This window comes from Amaranthus tricolor, chromosome 13 (assembly GCF_026212465.1).
Source record: "Amaranthus tricolor cultivar Red isolate AtriRed21 chromosome 13, ASM2621246v1, whole genome shotgun sequence".
Lineage (NCBI taxonomy): Eukaryota > Viridiplantae > Streptophyta > Magnoliopsida > Caryophyllales > Amaranthaceae > Amaranthus > Amaranthus tricolor.
The window spans coordinates 21,790,965-21,799,459 of record NC_080059.1 but is presented as its reverse complement, the minus strand read 5'-3'; positions in this window follow the sequence as shown (position 1 = coordinate 21,799,459).

Here is an 8,495-nt window from a genome sequence, read left to right as displayed (position 1 = left end):
AATTTCTAGCATAAGACTATTATTTTCAATTCTAACAACTTCAACACAATAATATATACCAAATAGTTTTGTGGGCCATGTTTCATGTAAAACAAATCAAGTTTGAGCTACTTTATGCGCGAAAGTGCGAAAAAAGCTTGAAAAATGCATAAAAATAGTGTTATGTGCCAAGTTTCTTGCAAAACAAACCAAGTTTGATCTACTTTTTGCGCGAAAGTGCCAAAAAAGCTTAAAAACCCATAAAATCGCAACTTAACATGTAATTTGTAGGATATGACTATTATTTTCAATTCTAACAACTTCAACACAATAATATATACCAAATAGTGTTGTGTGCCATGTTTCGAGCAAAACAAATCAAGTTTGAGCTACTTTATGCGCGAAAGTGCCAAAAAAACTTAAAAACCCATAAAATCGCAACTTAACACGTAATTTCTAGCATATGACTATTATTTTCAATTCTAACCACTTCAACTCAATAATATATACCAAATAGTGTTGTATGCAAAGTTTCGTGCAAAACAAACCAAGTTTGAGCTACTTTATGCGCGAAAGTGCCAAAAAAGCTTAAAAACCCATAAAATCGCTACTTTTTCTAGCATATGACTATTATTTTCAATTCTAACCACTTCAACACAATAATATATACCATATAGTGTTGTGTGCCAAGTTTCGTGCAAAACAAACCAAGTTTGAGCTACATTATGCGCAAAAGTGCCAAAAAAAAGCTTAAAAACCCATAAAATCGCTACTTTTTCTAGCATATGACTATTATTTTTAATTCAAACCACTTCAACACAATAATATATACCATATAGTGTTGTGTGCCAAGTTTCGTGCAAAACAAACCAAGTTTGAGCTACATTATGCGCAAAAGTGCCAAAAAAAAGCTTAAAAACCCATAAAATCGCAACTTCACACGTAATCTCTAGCAAATGACGATGATTTTCAATTCTAACCACTTCAACACAATAATATATACCAAATAGTGTTGTGTGCAATGTTTCGTGCAAAAAGTACCAAGTTCGAGCTACTTTATGCGCGGAAAGTGCCAAAAATTCTTAAAAACCCATAAAATCGCAACTTAACACGTAATTTGTAGGATATGACTATTATTTTCAATTCTAACCACTTCAACACAATAATATATACCAAATATTTTTGTGTGCAAAGTTTTGTGCAAAACACACCAAGTTTACTTTATGCGCGAAAGTGCCAAAAAAGCTAATAAACCCATAAAATCGCAACTTAACAAGTAATTTCTAGCATATGACGATGATTTTCAATTCTAACCACCTCAACACAATTATATATACCAAATAGAGTTGTGTTCAAAGTTTCGTGCAAAAAGAATCAAGTTTGAGCTATTTTATGCGCGAAAGTGCCTAAAAAGCTTAAATACCCATAAAATCGCAACTTAACACGTAATTTCTAGCATATGACTTTTATTTTCAAATCTAACCACTTCAACACAATAATATATACCAAATAGTGTTGTGTGCGCTAAGTTTCGTGCAAAACAAATCAAGTTTGAGCTACTTTATGCGCGAAAGTGCCTAAAAAGCTTAAAAACCCATAAAATCACAACTTAACACGTAATTTCTAGCATATGACTATTATTTTCAATTCTAACAACTTCAACACAATAATATATACCAAATAGTGTTGTGTGCCATGTTTCATGCAAAACAAATCAAGTTTGAGCTACTTTATGCGCGAAAGTGCCAAAAAAGCTTTAAAACCCATAAATCGCAACTTAACACGTAATTTCTAGCATATGACAATGATTTTAAATTCTAACCACTTCAACACAATAATATATACCAAATAGTGTTGTGTGCAAAGTTTCGTGCAAAACAAATAAAGTTTAAGCTACTTTATGCGCGAAAGTGCCTAAAAAGCTTTAAAACCAATAAAATCGCAACTGAACACGTAATTTCTAGCATATGACTATTATTTTCAATTCTAACCACTTCAAAACAATAATGTATACCAAATAGTGTTGTGTGTCTAGTTTCGTGCAAACTAGCTAAGTTTGAGCTACTTTATGCGCGAAAGTGCCAAAAAAGCTTAAAAGCCTATAAAATCGCAACTTAACACGTAATTTCTAGCATATGACTATTATTTTCAATTCTAACAACTCCAACACAATAATATATACCCAAATAGTGTTGTGTGCCATGTTTCATGAAAAACAAATCAAGTTTGAGCTACTTTATGCGCGAAAGTGCCAAAAAAGCGTAAAAACCCATAAAATCACAACTTAACACGTAATTTCTAGCATATGACTATTATTTTCAATTCTAACCACTTCAACACATCAATATATACCAAATAGTGTTGTGTGCAAAGTTTCTTGCAAAACAAACCAAGTTTGATCTACTTTATGCGCGAAAGTGCCAAAAAAGCTTTAAAACCCATAAATCGAAACATAACACGTAATTTGTAGGATATGACTTTATTTTCAATTCTAACAACTTCAACACAATAATATATACCAAATAGTGTTGTGTGCCATGTTTCGAGCAAAACAAATCAAGTTTGAGCTACTTTATGCGCGAAAGTGCCAAAAAAAACTTAAAAACCCATAAAATCGCAACTTAACACGTAATTTCTAGCATATGACTATTATTTTCGATTCTAACCACTTCAACACAATAATATATACCAAATAGTGTTGTGTGCAAAGTTTCGTGCAAAACAAACCAAGTTTGAGCTACTTTATGCGCGAAAGTGCCAAAAAAGCTTTAAAACCCATAAAATCGCTACTTTTTCTAGCATATGACTATTATTTTTAATTCTAACCACTTCAACACAATAATATATACCATATAGTGTTGTGTGCCAAGTTTCGTGCAAAACAAACCAAGTTTGAGCTACATTTTGCGCAAAAGTGCCAAAAAAAGCTTAAACCCCAAAAAATCGCTACTTCACACGTAATCTCTAGCATATGACGATGATTTTCAATTCTAACCACTTCAACACAATAATATATACCAAATAGTGTTTGTGTGCAAAGTTTCGTGCAAAAAGTACCAAGTTCGAGCTACTTTATGCGCGAAAGTGCCAAAAAATCTTAAAAACCCATAAAATAATCTCTAGCATATGACGATAATGTTCAATTCTAACCACTTCAACACAATAATATATACAAAATAGTGTTGTGTGCAAAATTTCGTGCAAAACAAACCAAGTTTGAGCTACGTTATGCGCGAAAGTGCCAAAAAAGCTTAAAAGCCCATAAAATCGCAACTTAACACGTAATTTCTAGCATAAGACTATTATTTTCAATTCTAACAACTTCAACACAATAATATATACCAAATAGTTTTTTGGGCCATATTTCATGTAAAAAAAATCAAGTTTGAGCTACTTTATGCGCGAAAGTGCGAAAAAAGCTTAAAAAATGCATAAAATAGTGTTATGTGCCAAGTTTCGTGCAAAACAAACCAAGTTTGAGCTACTTTGTGCGCGAAAGTGCCAAAAAAGTTTAAAAAACCCATAAAATCGCTATAAAATCGCTACTTTTTCTAGCATATGACTATTATTTTCAATTCTAACCACTTCAACACAATGATATATACCATATAGTATTGTGTGCCAAGTTTCGTGCAAAACAAACCAAGTTTGAGCTACATTATGCGCAAAAGTGCCAAAAAAAGCTTAAAAACCCATAAAATCGCAACTTCACACGTAATCTCTAGCATATGACGATGATTTTCAATTCTAACCACTTCAACACAATAATATATACCAAATAGTGTTGTGTGCAATGTTTCGTGCAAAAAGTACCTTGTTCGAGCTACTTTATGCGCGAAAGTGCCAAAAATTCTTTAAAACCCATAAAATCGCAACTTAACACGTAATTTGTAGGATATGACTATTATTTTCAATTCTAACCACTTCAACACAATTATATACACCAAATATTTTTGTGTGCAAAGTTTTGTGCAAAACACACCAAGTTTGAGCTACTTTATACGCGAAAGTGCCAAAAAAGCTAATAAACCCATAAAATCGCAACTTAACAAGTAATTTCTAGCATATGAAGATGATTTTCTATTCTAACCACCTCAACACAATTATATATACCAAATAGAGTTGTGTGCAAAGTTTTGTGCAAAAAGAATCAAGTTTGAGCTATTTTATGCGCGAAAGTGCCTAAAAAACGTTAAATACCCATAAAATCGCAACTTAACACGTAATTTCTAGCATATGACTATTATTTTCAATTATAACCACTTGAACACATCAATATATACCAAATAGTGTTGTGTGCAAAGTTTCTTGCAAAACAAACCAAGTTTGATCTACTTTATGCGCGAAAGTGCCAAAAAAGCTTAAAAAGCCATAAATCACAACATAACACGTAATTTGTAGGATATGACTATTATTTTCAATTCTAACAACTTCAACACAATAATATATACCAAATAGTGTTGTGTGCCATGTTTCGAGCAAAACAAATCAAGTTTGAGCTACTTTATGCGCGAAAGTGCCAAAAAAACTTAAAAACCCATAAAATCGCAACTTAACACGTAATTTCTAGCATATGACTATTATTTTCAATTCTAACCACTTCTACTCAATAATATATACCATATAGTGTTGTGTGCCAAGTTTCGTGCAAAACAAACTAAGTTTGAGCTACATTATGCGCAAAAGTGCCAAAAAAAGCTTAAAAACCCAAAAAATCGCAACTTCACACGTAATCTCAAGCATATGACGATGATTTTCAATTCTAACCACTTCAACACAATAATATGTACCAAATATTGTTGTGTGCAAAGTTTCGTGCATAAAGTACCAAGTTCGAGCTACTTTATGCGCGAAAGTGCCAAAAAATCTTAAAAACCCATAAAATCGCAACTTAAAACGTAATCTCCAGCATATAAGACGATGATGTTCAATTCTAACCACTTCAACACAATAATATATACAAAATAGTGTTGTGTGCTAAATTTCGTGCAAAACAAACCAAGTTGGAGCTACTTTATGCTCGAAAGTGCCAAAAAAGCTTAAAAGCCCATAAAATCGCAACTTAACACGTAATTACTATCATAAGACTATTATTTTCAATTCTAACAACTTCAACACAAAATATATACCAAATAGTTTTGTGGGCCATGTTTCATGTAAAACAAATCAAGTTTGAGCTACTTTTTGCGCGAAAGTGCGAAAAAAGCTTGAAAAATGCATAAAATAGTGTTATGTGCCAAGTTTCTTGCAAAACAAACCATGTTTGATCTACTTTATGCGCGAAAGTGCCAAAAAAGCTTAAAAATCCATAAAATCGCAACTTAACACGTAATTTGTAGGATATGACTATTATTTTCAATTCTAACAACTTCAACACAATAATATATACCAAATAGTGTTGTGTGCCATGTTTCGAGCAAAACAAATCAAGTTTGAGCTACTTTATGCGCGAAAGTGCCAAAAAAACTTAAAAACCCATAAAATCGCAACTTAACACGTAATTTCTAGCATATGACTATTATTTTCAATTCTAACCACTTCAACACAATAATATATACCAAATAGTGTTGTATGCAAAGTTTCGTGCAAAACAAACCAAGTTTGAGCTACTTTATGCGCGAAAGTGCCAAAAAAGCTTAAAAAACCCATAAAATCGCTACTTTTTCTAACATATGACTATTATTTTCAATTCTAACCACTTCAACACAATAATATATACCATATAGTGTTGTGTGCCAAGTTTCGTGCAAAACAAACCAAGTTTGAGCTACATTATGCGCAAAAGTGCCAAAAAAAGCTTAAAAACACAAAAAATCGCAACTTCACACGTAATCTCTAGCAAATGACGATGATTTTCAATTCTAACCACTTCAACACAATAATATGTACCAAATAGTGTTGTGTGCAAAGTTTCGTGCAAAAAGTACCAAGTTCGAGCTTCTTTATGCGCGAAAGTGCCAAAAAATCTTAAAAACCCATAAAATCGTAACTTAACACGTAATCTCTAGCATAAGACTATTATTTTCAATTCTAACAACTTCAACACAATAATATATACCAAATAGTTTTGTGGGCCATGTTTCATGTAAAACAAATCAAGTTTGAGCTACTTTATGCGCGAAAGTGCGAAAAAAGCTTAAAAAATGCATAAAATAGTGTTATGTGCCAAGTTTCGTGCAAAACAAACCAAGTTTGAGCTACTTTATGCGCGAAAGTGCCAAAAAAGCTTTAAAACCCATAAAATCGCTACTTTTTCTAGCATATGATTATTATTTTCAATTCTAACCACTTCAACACAATAATATATACCATATAGTGTTGTGTGCCGAGTTTCGTGCAAAACAAACCAAGTTTGAGCTACATTATGCGCAAAAGTGCCAAAAAAAGCTTAAAAACCCATAAAATCGCAACTTCACACGTAATCTCTAGCGTATGACGATGATTTTCAATTCTAACCACTTCAACACAATAATATATACCAAATAGTGTTGTGTGCAATGTTTCGTGCAAAAAGTACCATGTGCAAAAAGTACCATGTTCGAGCTACTTTATGCGCGAAAGTGCCAAAAATTCTTAAAAACCCATAAAATCGCAACTTAACACGTAATTTGTAGGATATGACTATTATTTTCAATTCTAACCACTTCAACACAATAATATATACCAAATATTTTTGTGTGCAAAGTTTTGTGCAAAACACACCAAGTTTGAGCTACTTTATGCGCGAAAGTGCCAAAAAAGCTAATAAAACCCATAAAATCGCAACTTAACAAGTAATTTCTAGCATATGACGATGATTTTCAATTCTAACCACCTCAAACACAATTATATATACCAAATAGAGTTGTGTGCAATGTTTCGTGCAAAAAGAATCAAGTTTGAGCTATTTTATGCGCGAAAGTGCCTAAAAAGCTTAAATACCCATAAAATCGCAACTTAAACACGTAATTTCTAGCATATGACTTTTATTTTCAAATCTAACCACTTCAACACAATAATATATACCAAATAGTGTTGTGCGCTAAGTTTCGTGCAAAACAAATCAAGTTTGAGCTACTTTATGCGCGAAAGTGCCTAAAAAGCTTAAAAACCCATAAAATCACAACTTAACACGTAATTTCTAGCATATGACTATTATTTTCAGTTCTAACAACTTCAACACAATAATATATACCAAATAGTGTTGTGTGCCATGTTTCATGCAAAACAAATCAAGTTTGAGCTACTTTATGCGCGAAAGTGCCAAAAAAGCTTAAAAACCCATAAAATCGCAACTTAACACGTAATTTCTAGCATATGACAATGATTTTTAATTCTAACCACTTCAACACAATAATATATACCAAATAGTGTTGTGTGCAAAGTTTCGTGCAAAACAAATAAAGTGTGAGCTACTTTATGCCGCGAAAGTGCCTAAAAAGCTTAAAACCAATAAAATCGCAACTGAACACGTAATTTCTAGCATATGACTATTATTTCAATTCTAACCACTTCAACACAATAATGTATACCAAATAGTGTTGTGTGTCTAGTTTCGTGCAAACAAGCCAAGTTTTGAGCTACTTTATGCGCGAAAGTGCCAAAATAGCTTAAAAGCCTGTAAAATCGTAACTTAACACGTAATTTCTAGCATATGACTATTATTTTCAATTCTAAACAACTTCAACAAAATAATATATACCAAATAGTGTCGTGTGCCATGTTTCATGAAAAACAAATCAAGTTTGAGCTACTTTATGCGCGAAAGTGCCAAAAAAGCGTAAAAACCCATAAAAATCACAACTTAACACGTAATTTTCTAGCATATGACTATTATTTTCAATTCTAACCACTTCAACACATCAATATATACCAAATAGTGTTGTGTGCAAAGTTTCTTGCAAAACAAACCAAGTTTGATCTACTTTATGCGCGAAAGTGCCAAAAAAGCTTAAAAACCCATAAAATCGCAACTTAACACGTATTTTGTAGGATATGACTATTATTTTCAATTCTAACAACTTCAACACAATAATATATACCAAATAGTGTTGTGTGCCATGTTTCGAGCAAAACAAATCAAGTTTGAGCTACTTTATGCGCGAAAGTGCAAAAAAAACTTAAAAACCCATAAAATCGTAACTTAACACGTAATCTCTAGCATATAACGATGATGTTCAATTCTAACCACTTCAACACAATAATATATACAAAATAGTGTTATGTGCCAAGTTTCGTGCAAAACAAACCAAGTTTGAGCTACATTATGCGCAAAAGTGCCACAAAAGGTTAAAAAACCCATAAAATCGCAACTTAACACGTAATCTCTAGCATATGATGATGATTTTCAATTCTAACCACTTCAACACAATAATACATACCTATTAGTATTGTGTGGAAAGTTTCGTGCAAAACAAACCAAGTTTGAGCTACTTTATGCGCGAAAGTTCCAAAAGAGCTTAAAAACCCATAAAATCGCAACTTAACACGTAATTTCTAGCATATGACGATGATTTTCAATTCTAACCACTTCAACA